General features: G+C 39.8%; 1 protein-coding gene across 4 annotated transcripts in view; it reads right to left on the bottom strand.

The window, feature by feature from the left end:
* The window catches only part of rtkna (rhotekin a), a 164,949-nt gene that overhangs the window by 61,631 nt on the left and 89,961 nt on the right, over positions 1–13,357 (bottom strand). The gene's annotated exons all lie outside the window — the stretch shown is intronic.

Below are 13,357 nucleotides of genomic sequence, written 5' to 3'. Positions count from 1 at the left end.
GTCTAGTAGCAAGCAAACAGCAAAGTTAAATTTCAGAGTTGTTACAGCCAAGTAGTTGCTAAGTCTTCTGTATTTTTATAATTATTATTTTTGTTTGTTTTTCTAATAAGCTAAACTATCTCCCTAATTTGAGTTCAACTTGTTTACAGAAAGGTTAGGTCATTTTACTTGTGACTCTAACACTCACTTCAGTTTCGCAGTAAGAAGCTATGATACAGATTATTGAGCTGAAGCTTCACTACAAAATTAAATCACTTCACGAGTTCACACTTGCAATAGTTTCAGAATAAAGCGTATTTAGCGTGCTGTCCGGGAAGAGGGCTCTGAGCTCGGGGAAAGACACCCCAACTCGAGTTATTCCCCTATTAGGAAACAGAGAGGAATTGGGATTCGAGCGAAGTATCTAGCCCGGCCCCAGAACGCTCCCCCCAGGATTGTAATGCTTAAGAGTTGAGGTGACGGGGTGGTGGAGGGATGCTAAAGTCGTAAGATGCTGCAGGTAAGACAGCTTTGGTATATATAGGGGTTTGGTCAAGAACTGATTGGATAATAGTATAATTGTCAATGACGTATTTGATACTGAAACTTCTGCGCGTGCTCCTCCCGAAATTTGTTTATAAAACAATCCAAATCAAATCGAAATCACAATATCTGTCAAAAAAATTGCAGTTACTATTTTTCCCAAATCGCACAGCCCTAATTGACATACTGACATATCATCACATTAATTGAAACCACCCTTAGAAATAGACACTTTTTTTTTGAGGATGACGAGTCATTAATTTCTCTGACAATTGGTACAGACATTAGCCTTGTTTGAGAGGGTAAAGTTCAGGGGTCTTATTGGCGTACGCACTAATGTGGTGGAAAAAAAATGTGTATGCTGCTTCCCAAGCAAAAGTTGCTAAAAATCTATAAAAAAGGTTACTATAAGAAACGAATTTGACAGAAGATTGTGCACTCTAAGTAAACTCTAAGTAAACATATTTAACTTAAATATTGGGTTAATTTAAGCAGTACACTTTAAATCATCATACACTCAAAAAATAATTTTTTTACTCGTTTCAAACTACTTATTTAAAATGAGCTGAAACAACACAATTATTGAGATTCATTGGGAAAACTAAATTCTTTTTTAATGTTCAATCTACATAAATTTGTTAAAAGTGTTAAGTTAACTTAATTAATTTGTGTTGGGTCAACATGAATGAATTGTGTGGAACCTTGCATTTTTTACAGTGTATGAGACATAATAATTAATAAGCACATTAAGGCCCGTTCACCCCGGGACGCTTTTTGCTTGTGTTTTCCATCGACGTTTAACGCCTCATGACTAAATAAAGGGCGCCAATGTGATCGTGCACACTGATGCGCAAAACGCCAGGCGTAAAAGCGTCATTTTTAAAGAAACGCCTCATGCTTGTTTTTTTGTTTGGACGTACCATGTCAAAACCTTCTCCACCAATCAGAATGAAGAGCGCACATTGAAGAAGATGCCCGGAGGTGATATGAACGTGAAGCTGTAATCAATAATCATTTCTTCATCGCTAGAGCTGGAGCTGCTTCTTGAACCATCCATGCCTGTTCGAATTGCCAGTAACTTTAACAACAAGCGTGTCAACTTTCTGTCTTCTTCTTCTGTGTTACAAGCGGGGGTGTCAGAAGCTTAAAGTTGTGTAGCGCCATCTAACGTCAAGGAGTGATTTTGCATACTCTTCTGCTCGAAGCCAATGAAAATCGCTTGCGTTTGAATCCAGAAAAATGTCTCGAAAAAAAAACCCGCTGGCGATAAACGCAAATGAAAAGCGGCCCTTTAAAGATTATTCTGCTGTACGCTCACTTTAGGAGGTTTCTATACAAAGGTTTAGAATGATACCCCAGGTCTTTTAGCATTTAGTGGATTTCATGGAAAGTTGCTGTGGAGAAGGGTTCAGCTGACCTGCATTAACCCTGCTAACCCATTCACAATGTCACCTAATACTGAAAAAATAACCCACGTGAAAGCTTCATCATGCAATGAATCTATGAAAAATGATGACTTTAGCTTGCAAGCTATACTGCAGGTTTACCCTGTTAGCACTGCGCAGGCCAAATGGAATCCTGTTTGTGCCCCACAGCAATACACAAGTCTCATTATTAGCACACACAATGGGCCGTTTGAGATCTTGTTGTGTATGTGTGTGTCAGGGCCGTACGGCTCTCCAGCCAGCTGTTCCCACACAACGGCGAGAAGCTTCCAGCACAGCTGGTTTTGGACAACTAAAAAAGGGTGTGTGTGAATGCGGTGCTTGGGAAAAAAGAGGTGTCTGTGTGTGTTAGAGAGAGCTGCACATGCTGAGGCAGAAAACAACCGACATCCAGTGCATGCATGAGCTGTGAACTTTGACAAGGCACAGCCCACATCTGCCATGAAAATGTATTTCTGAAATGGTTGTAGGGGTTTGTGTGCTGTGCATACTGGGAAACAGTGCAAGAAATAATAACTGTGTGTGTATTTGAGCTGCTGCCATATCTCACTCCACAAGGAGAATAAACAATTGAGATTTCATCCATGGAATCACAACTTCATTACAGTGGAGTGTTTGGAGGCTCTTTTTAATATATCAGATGGCTCAACGCACTAGATGAAATTGTTTTCACTAACCTCGCATTACAAAAGTATTGCATGCTTGACATTCGCTTCTACTGCACATTACAGTTTCGTCTCCAAGTCATAGCATTAGTGCTGAAATACAACTGTGTGTGGCCATTCCAAACAAAATGTGAACATTGTAACCAGACCTAAATAATCTGAAAGGCCTAAATGAATCTATTCAGCCAACTCTGTTTGCAGTAGTTTGAGATAACCTCAATGAACCTCCTAGTAAAGTCACAATCAAAGTTTGATGTATATTCTGATGAGCAAATGACTCATTGTGGTTGTGATTGCGCAAGTTAACTGCTTTGTGTTATCAAAGAAACATTAAAAGTAATTTGATTTGAATGGGCTTTGATTGTGAAAATTTAATCAAGTCATTGACGCAATTGCAAGCGATAGACTGGTCTCTATAATCTATAATAAGAATGTTTTTGGTCTGTGAATTCCCATGACTTTCCCCATAACCTTTTATTCATGATAACTTGATATTAACGTTACAAATCATTTTGTTTTAGGCTGATTTGCGAATAAATCATTTAAAGGCTTGTTTCCAAAGCTTGAAGAATGGCTGTAGATGTACACCAACTCTGTGTTGTTTACCTATGGGTATACTCACACTAGGCTATCTGAATTGTTCCCAGGCATGTTTGACCCCCATTCCCGGTTGTTTGACAAGTGTGAGTGCTCCGAATCAGACCCAGGCTGGTTCACTAGATCACCCTAACTGCTTGGAAGAGGTGTGCCAGAGCACAGATTGGATGGGCTTTGGCAAGGTAAGCTTGTAGTGTGAGTGTAAAGTGCACCTGAGTGCAAAACTCCCAACATCACTTTTAAGGGACTGTTTCATGTGAATAATTTAATCATTCTTACTTTCCTTTTTTTATCTGTTTATTAAACTTTCGCAGATATAACAAAGTAATTTCACAGAGAAATTTAAACAAATATTATTCCCACCCCTACCCTCTAAACAAGTTAAAATTACATTTATCTAAAAGAGAAAAGAAGAAAAAAATAAATAAAAATTAATTAAATAAATTACAAAACAAAAGATACAAATAAATTAATTTAAAAATGTTTTTAAAATAATTTATTATTATTATAAATTTTTTAATGAATTAAAAAAATTAAAAACCTCTACAGAATACACATATACCTTGAAAACCCAATATTACAAACATCAATCCTCAGGTATTTATGCAATGTACTTAATTACATTTGCTCTGCAATTGAAAGGCCCTAAGATTTAGATTGACAGTTTGTAGAGATACTGACATGTTCAGAAACTGAACATTCTAAACGAGTCCCATGTTTCAGAAAAAGCCCTACTTTTGTCGTTTATTGTAAACCTGATTTTTTCCAAATGGGATAAAGCTCACTGCATCCCGTAACCAGTTGTCAAAACTTGGGAGAAATCTTTGTTTCCATAATAAAAGAATACATCATCTTGCTTACAGAGTCAAAAATGCAATGGGGGTTTGCAGTATAGCTCGATAACCCTGCTATATTCGGAAAAAGTCCAAAAAGTGAGATAAAAGGACATGGTTCGATGTGCATCTTTGTCACAGAAGAGAAAAACTTTAAAATTGGTAGCCAAAAAGAAATGATTGATGGACAAAATCAAAATATATGTATTAAGTCTGCAGGTGCTTGATTACAGCGATCACATCTAGGGTCCAAGTCTTGAGTTATTTTTGCCAACCTCAATTTTGTCCAGTATATTCGATGAACAATTTTTAATTGGTGCAGCACTGTGGCGCAGTGGGTGGCACAATCGCCTCACAGCAAGAAGGTCGCTGGTTCGAGCCCCGCCTGGGTTAGTTGGCGTTTCTGTGTGGAGTCTGCATGTTCTCCCCATGTTCCTGCGGGTTTCCTCATTTCCTCAGAGTGCTCCAGTTTCCCCCACAAGTCCAAAGACATGTGCTATAGGTGAATTGGGTAAGCTAAGTTGTATGTGTGTGTGTATGGATGTTTCCCAGTGATGGGTTGCAGGTGGAAGGGCATCCGCTGTGTAAAACATATGCTGGATGAGTTGGCGGTTCATTCCGCTGTAACGACCCCAAATTAATAAAGGGACTGAGCCAAAAAAAAAATGAATGAATAAATGAATTTTAATTGGATAAGGCAATGTTGTGCACAGATAGATGAGGTATGAACGCGGGACAAAATCTGGTCCCACGTCTTGTCCTCGAATCATTCTTACTTTTCAATGAACGCAACCAGTCATAGTTTACGCACGACAGCTGTCACCTTCAGCAAATCTCCTAATACGTGCAGCACGATGACATTTCTGAACATTTATGAGCATCAAAAGTGGGGGATCTGTTCAGCAATATATTTGACTGTGTGTCACTGCATATCAAATGACTAAAAATAATACAAAACAATATAACTAAAGCAATCTCCATTGTACAAAGCAAGAGCGCTTCTTTTATGTTAAACAGTCACATCATCGATGATGTAAGCGTGCTCACTGCTCAGGCTCAGAAAGCAAATAAAGCAATCACAATCGCGCCTGGGCATAGTTCAGGACAACCATGCCTAGTGTGAGTACACCCTATAACTACACTGAAAAATATCCATAAATTCGATATTTTCTGTATATTGTGATTTATGGTTTTATTTTACCCATTTATTTAACCTTAAGTTTTTATTATTAAAAAGTGACGTTTATTAACATTTTTAATAGTTTAAAGTGATGTATTGTCTGGGTTGGTGTTGTATATTGTGGTACAAATACCTTGTAATAAACTGCCAGTGCATGTTCTGTTATTTTACAGTCTAATTTCTCTCAATATTATTTTTTGATACATTATATTATTTTAAACAACTAAAATGTCAACAAAAGCCACTTTGTTGAACTGTAAAGTTAAATTTTCAACATCAAAAGCTGACAGAGCAGAGATTAACATCCCATTATGCAATTCACAAACATAAATATTTGAAAAGCATTTCATTGAATACAAAATACAGTCAGAAATGATTAATTAACACTTTATTTACAGCGTAGGCCAAAAAATAAACATTGCGTTTACATATATATCCGCATACACTTTTCAGGCTTGCTTCTTTGCTGTTTACAGTAGCAGGAGTAATTCTAGCACTAGCAACTTGCTTAAACTGACTGACAGTACTCTCATCTGCATATTTTCCAAAATTAATTTTAACTGAAACCCTTCACACTCCATTAACTTCACTAAAATTATGCTACACTCTACAAAACTTTACAAAATCTTACCATCAAATTAGATATTACTAAGTATAACTAGAATATTTCATTAAAAAAAGTATATTCTAACACTTTATTTTAAGGTGTACTCATTACATATACTTACTATAGTAATTACAATTAATTATGTATAATTTCTTACAACTAACCCTCAGTCCTGTTCTAAGTATTTACTGTAGTAATTACAATTAATTATGCATAATTGCACACAACTAACCCTAACCTAACTGCTTTCTCAAAACACTGTAAGATGGACACAATGTGCAACCACTTAAATTAATTTCTAAGACTTTTCCAGGCCTGATAATAAACATTTAATAATTTCCTGATATTTATAGCACTACCGTGACGCTTAAACATGTGTAAACCAATAATGCATTCAATCATAAACATATGTCTTTAAAGTCCATACGAAGCAGGAGTTGGTGCAGACTTTTATTTCAGGATGATGATGAATACCCTACTGAAATGGAATTGACCTTTTCACAAGACTGTTATGATGCATTTAACGGTCATCATAATCTTAAATCCTTGAAAGTTTTTAATATTTATAATTTTAAAAACGTAGGAATATATGCATTTGTGAATGTATTTATATCATCTTTACGTCAAATTACAAAAAAGGAATTACCACTTATGCGAGGCGTATTTAATGCAGTGTCTATGGGGCTGAGAGTAAATTTGGCATTATTCTCTCCTCTGGCTGCTGTCATCAGTGTCACACTATTTTTTTCCCTTTTTTCTGAAAGTCTTGATAACACCATTGTGGAGTTTTTCTTTCATTATTATTATTTCAGCAAATAGGATTGTAAAAAACTATTTGTTGTACTCTCCGATTTACTGCGATCTAAGTTTACCCAACCATGACGCCTTCTGCTACTGACAAACCCGGAAATGTAAAAAGGGTCTATACCGAGTAGGGGGCGGGGGCTTATTTTTGAACTCCTCCACTCATTTGGAGGGGCGTGGCTAAGCATACTTCACCCAAGCTGTGAAACTGACATCATCAGAGAAATACTACCATTCCAGAGTGGAAGCAAATGGTCAGATTTGGATTAAAGATTACTAAAACAGTTTAAGTCAGTGGATTAACTTGCATGGATTAATTGTTCGATTTAAAACTAACAATATGCTCGATCAAAATAAATATTGTAAATAATAATATTGTAAATATTCAGAATTAAACCACTAGGCATAGAACTAGCTCTATCAAAGAATCAAAAGAGATTTGTCAGTAAACTTTCCCAAAACACCATCCACATGCACAGGCATTCTCTCCAGGTTTACCCTATTTGCTCCACACTGATCCTCTCTTCGCACCCAAACACAGCATGTTGGCCTGAGGCCTTACACTCGCTGTCCTCCTTCGGCCAGGTAATGTCCCGACTTTGGAATTCCCTATTAAACCCCTTTCAGGGTTTTTGTTTCTGGGCTAGTGGAGGTAAGATGGACGCGGGGGGTCCGCTCGCCTCAGTGACACACTCGGCTTGATCTGAATTCCCTTATGGCTGTTAATCTCAGACTTTGATGCTGTCGGAGGCCGAGTGTGGGACTGGTCTCTAATCAGCTCAAGCAAGCTAATTGGCAGTTAAGCACCTCTGGCAGCTCTAAGTATAGAGCTGTGATGAAAAGTGGAAGTGTGCAGTGACCTTGAAGACCAGTGTGCAATCAAGTTTACACCAGTAAAACATTAGATCTAGTGGGCTATGATGCACACATTGTATTATATTGTGTGCACTATACTATTTAAAAATTAAGTATTGTATAGATATTTTACTTAGAACACAAATTACCCATTATGATTTGCGTGTATGCGTGAGGATGCTTCGAACTTCCGGTCGGCAGCTTGATGCGTATAAACAGTCACATTCAGACAGCTTTGAAAGGATAGTTTTAATCTATTTACTTGCTTTTAACGTCTTTGAACTAATACTGCTGTCGATCAGCGCCACCTCCAGGACTGATCATTTAAAAAATGTGATCTAATAGGAATGAAAAACAAAATTTGCAAATCATTTACCCTCACTGTCAGACGGCATCTTCTGCTGTTTAAATGGAGCCTCGTCAAATATATAACCAGCCCAAACAAATGTAACTCACCAAAATGTTTGACACACACACGTAGCCTGTACTGTCCCACTAACACATTGATGGAAAGACTGGCACAAAGTGAAAATAAAGTGGCGTTTTGAAATGACTGAAAAACAAATACCGTAGTAAATACTACACAACACAAACTAACTAAATGAAACATAAACGGCTCCCGATTAGAATCCACATGCAAATCAGCCAGTAGGGTATCAGTAACGTACTTTTATTTTTTGGAAATTGCATGGCTTAACGTTACATACCTGATAAGTTTCATTCCAGTAATATGGTTTGCTGTATAATGCAGTGATCTATTGCGTGTGTGTGCATTGAAGAGCTCCTGAGTACAGTATAACAGCTGACAGGTCGGAAACACTGACAATATTTCAGCATCTGATCTGACGGCAGACACTGAATTAGGAGAACGTTTTTCTTGTGTGCTTAACCCGCATCTAACAAAAGTATATCGGCTTTAACACACGCCTTTTAAAATCAAAGTTGTGGATCACAAAAACACTCCGTAAGCCACTAAAAACGGTTTTCGGATCAAGATTTACCAGTTGTAAATGCTGTAAACAGAAGCTCTGAGCATCCTACCGAAAGACGCTGCTTGCTATGGTGCCCTCCATGCAGCAACGAAGAAAAAGGTCTATAATAGCTTGTTTCCACTGAGTGGCATGGTATGGTACAATATATATATACATATATATATATATATATATATATATATATATATATATATATATATATATATATATATATATATACATACATACATACACTATATAATATAGCTGCATATTATTAAACATTCTTATTAAATAAAAAAACAAAACCATTTTGTAATATTCAAATAATTTTATGCACCAAAACAGCCAATATTTTTGATCTAATGTTTGTTTTCCCACACTTTCTCTGACTCTGTACCTTTAAGAGTTTTTTTAATGCCAATGACCTATGTTATGGGTGCTTACATAGCATAGTGGCTGAATATTTTATAGGTTTTGATAAAAAAAAAGAGCAGATCTGTCAGATGTGCTCATGGTTGCGAAATGTTCCATATATGCAGACAGTGTGGACTAGAAAGAGATCTTTGTGTTGTGAATGAATACATCAACACACATTGTACTCTTAGAAAAGAGCAAGGAAAGTCTTGTTTTCCATGACATGCTCCCTTTAAATGTCAGCCCATGAATCAACTGCATTAAAATGCGACTGAGCCTAGCTTTAGCTCTCCTTCACACTGTTTTGACTTTGATGAATGCCTGAGGCGAATGGTTGCAGATGTATGATTCTGTATGACCTTACTTTCTGCTACAATTGCTATGTATGTAGCAGATTTTGGTAGATAAAGGTAGATGATCCAATTTACTGACCCCGCCATGAGGTCACATTTTGGCTGGATAGCATGATTCTGTTTAGAGTCTGCAGGTATAGTTCTCTATTGACTGTAAAGACACTTCACTCTAATGTTCTCACACAAGCACTACATAATGAACAGACCAACATTGCATAGCTTAATATATAAACAAGTGGAAAGCTAATGAGTGAAATAAATGAATGGCATTTGTAAACTAGGTGGTCTTCGGATTCAAAAGGTCTGGCTCCACAAATATGCAGCGGCAGAAGAAAGTTTATTACTGTAATTATAGTCAGCATCTCTCTCTCTATCTCACTCTGTGCTCTGTTTTGTTGAAAACTCTCTCTCAACTGTGTGTAACTGAGCTGTTGTGCCTCATTAAGATGAAGGCTGGGAGCATGTGTGAGCGTAGAGAGCTTAAACAGAGGAAAGCCCCCCTGTGGAAGCGACATCAGTCTGCTTTGTACACTCACAGTTGCCGCTTATTGCAGCTAAATGAAAAGTTCAAGCTTCCAGACATTCGCTGAGATCATTTATAGTAACAGACGTTGTGTTTTGCAACTTTGTATTTGATGCTAAAAGTAAGTGCTGAAAGCAAGCGGTGAACCCCTTTGTTATGGTTTTCCCAATACACTACTGACTCGTTAATTAATGCACAAACGCAGCTGTGTGACTGGTGTACTAGAGACGGGAGCTCTTCATTAGCATGTCTATTAAAAAGCAGGTCCACAGGCGGGATTAACTTCCCTGCTGAGTGCACAAACTGCCATGAGCCCACCTGACCACAGAAAACTGGAAATCTCAGTAAGAGGTGGATACAGCTTTCGCCTTTATGATAATTCTGGACAAACTGAGAGACATATAATGTTTGTGTTGCATAATATTTGTAATATCTCATTAATCAATGAAGTATCTTGTGCTTACTATGGATGTATTTATTATATACACCTTTTTACATTTACATTTAGTCATTTAGCAGACGCTTTTATCCAAAGCGACTTACAAATGAGGACAAGGAAGCAGTTTACACAACTATAAGAGCAGCAGTGAACAAGTGCTATAGACAAGTTTCAGGTGTGTAAAGTCTAAGAAGCAAAGCATTAGTAATTTTTTTTTTTTTTTTGTGAGAGAGAGTACAGTTAGTGGTATAGCCAGAGAGGCAGTTACAGATTAGGAAGGAAAGCGGAGACTAAACAGTTGAGTTTTTAGTCGGTTCTTGAAGACAGCAAGTGACTCTGCCGTTCTGATGCAGTTAGGGAGTTCATTCCACCAACTGGGCAGATTGAATGTGAGAGTTCGGGAAAGTGATTTCTTCCCTCTTAGGGATGGAACAACGAGGCGACGTTCATTCACAGAACGCAAGTTTCTGGAGGGTACATATATCTGCAGAAGTGAGAGCAGATACGAAGGAGCAAAGCCAGAGGTCGCTTTGTAAGCAAACATCAGAGCTTTGAATTTGATGCGTGCAGCAACTGGCAGCCAGTGCAAACGGGTGAGTAGCGGAGTGCCATGAGCTCTTTTGGGTTCATCAAAGACCACTCGTGCTGCTGCGTTTTGAAGCAGCTGAAGAGGTTTGATAGAATTAGCTGGAAGCCCGGCTAGCAGAGAGTTGCAATAGTCCAGTTTGGAGAGGACAAGAGCTTGAACAATGAGTTGAGCTGTATGTTCAGATAGGAAGGGTCGGACCTTTCTGATGTTATAGAGTGCGAATCTGCAAGATCGAGCAGTTCTAGAAATGTGGTCAGAGAAGTTTAGTTGGTCATCAATCGTTACTCCAAGGCTTTTTACCATTTTGGATGCAGTAATGGTTGCCCCATCCATCTGGATTGAAAAGTTATGGTGAAGAGTCGGGATGTCAGAAACTTCAAGCATTTCTATTTTACAATTTTTTATTTATTACTGATTTCAGCTGCTGGACTGTCAGTATCATTTCAAGAGTTCACACTTAGATATTGTTTGACAACTGTTAGCAGGTTTGGCATGCTGTCCCGGGAGAGAACCCTGAGCTCGGAGATAGGTGAGCCCAGGGCTCCCGCCTGGTCCATAGAGCATATGCGGGGAGTACGAGATCAGGTGGTTCTCGAGAGCTCCCCGTGGTAAGAGGAAGAAAAGGAGGAGAAGGGGTGGATGGGGGGTTTCTTCGGAAAACGAAGATAAAAGAGTAGTTCTAGCTAGGCTACTTATAGTGAGTTGGGGTTAATCTGATTGGCTAACTAGTGAATGTAAATGAGTGGCCAGCTGCGGTCAATCATATCACGTGCTCCTCTCGAAATTAGTTTGAAAACTTCACTTCAAGAGTTCACACTTAGATATTGTTTGACAACTGTTAGCAGGTTTGGCATGCTGTCCCGGGAGAGAACCCTGAGCTCGGAGATAGGTGAGCCCAGGGCTCCCGCCTGGTCCATAGAGCATATGCGGGGAGTACGAGATCAGGTGGTTCTCGAGAGCTCCCCAAATGCAGGAGACTCGGGACAGCAGCCGTGTATTCGAAGAAACTCCCCAAAAGGCTTGGATGGCTATATCCGGCTGCTGGATATAGTGGTTTTTCAGAAGGAAAGGTAAAGGGGGCTCCTGTGGGAGCAAAGGGTGATACAGACTCCTGCGGGAGCCCGAGCAGGGTTGGCGTGGGCTATGAATACTCCTGCGGGATAGTGGGGGGTGAAGGGGGCTGGGGTGGGGCATGGACTCCAAAGGAGTGAATTGCTCAAGGAACACTCCTTGCGGAGATAGAGCTGGGAGGTGGCAGCGCTATATATAAATATATATGTATATATGAAAATATATAGATATATAAATATATAATGGGGTAATCTAGTGCCTTGGGGGGGGCGATTTTTTGGACTCCTGCGGGAGTCGAAGCTCCTGGACACTCCTGCGGGAGATAGAGCTGTATGTGCCATCTCCAGCTGGAATCGGGAAGAGGAAGGGCAGGTGAAGGCCCCAGCTGAAGGGTGAATGGCAGTTGGGCGATGACCCCTGCGGGGGTCGATGCTCGGGACCACTCCTGCGGGAGTTAGAGCTTGAGGGTGACGGCACTATATATAAATGTATATTTATATGCGTGGGTGCATATATATATGCATATATATAAATGAAATAAAATAAATGAAAGGTAAATGTGTAAAATAAAAGTATAAGAAAATAAAATAAGCTAAGGCCGGGGAGGGTCGGTGACGTGACTCGTGCTCGTGTCACAGCTCGGGGTTGGTTGAGCTATTTTTGGCCAGCTCCAGTAGGAGTCGGGAGAGATGAGGGGGAGGTGAAGACTCCTGCTGGAGGGTGACGGGCAGAATTGGTGCGCTGGGGGTGTTCCTGCGGGAACAGAGCGTGGTGGTGGCAGCGCTATATATAAATTAATATGTATATGCGTGGGTGCATATAAATATGAATTTATATAAATAAAATCAAACAGAGAGCAAAAATAAAGCTATATTATATGTCATTGTTAAAATGACCTATAATATGTAAAAGCTAGGGTTGGGGGAGGGGCTGTGAGATGATTCCTGCGGGAACCGAAGCTCGGGGTAACACTCCTGCGGGAGTCAGAGCCATGGGGGGGGCAGGGTCCTACAGAAGTCAGGGAAAGGTGGAGGGGTGGTGAAGACTTCTGTGGCAGCGGCCAGGGGGGCGGGGGTGACAGGGGGGGCCTGGGCGGGAAAAACTCCTGCTGGAGTTGGGTGAGTGAATAGGGAGAGAAAGCTGAGTGCGACTCAGAGCCAGAAGGAAGAAAGCAGGGTTAGGTGGCTGGGTCGTGCCCGCGCCCTTGGGTGGCTGAGTAGCTCCTCCGCCCTCTGGGAGCCGGGATGGCTGTGTCTTGTCTTATCCCTGGATTAGGCTCGTGCCTTTGGCCGCTAGGTTTAAGGTGTCTGCTGGTGAGGGTCCTTTGGGCTTCCTTTAGATGACTGTGGCTGAGTCGAATGTAAGATTTGAAGGTATCGGAAGACCACCTTCCTATTGTTTGTATGTGTTGTTGAGATGCCCTTTATGTGCAACTGTGGTGGCGGCTCCAAATCTGACTGGAGTATGAATCTGGTGGGAAGCCTGA

The sequence above is a fragment of the Danio aesculapii genome, chromosome 5 (genome assembly GCF_903798145.1).
Source record: "Danio aesculapii chromosome 5, fDanAes4.1, whole genome shotgun sequence".
In the NCBI taxonomy this organism is placed as follows: Eukaryota; Metazoa; Chordata; class Actinopteri; order Cypriniformes; family Danionidae; genus Danio; species Danio aesculapii.
Note: the sequence above shows the minus strand (reverse complement) of the source record. Positions and strands in the feature narration are given on the sequence as shown.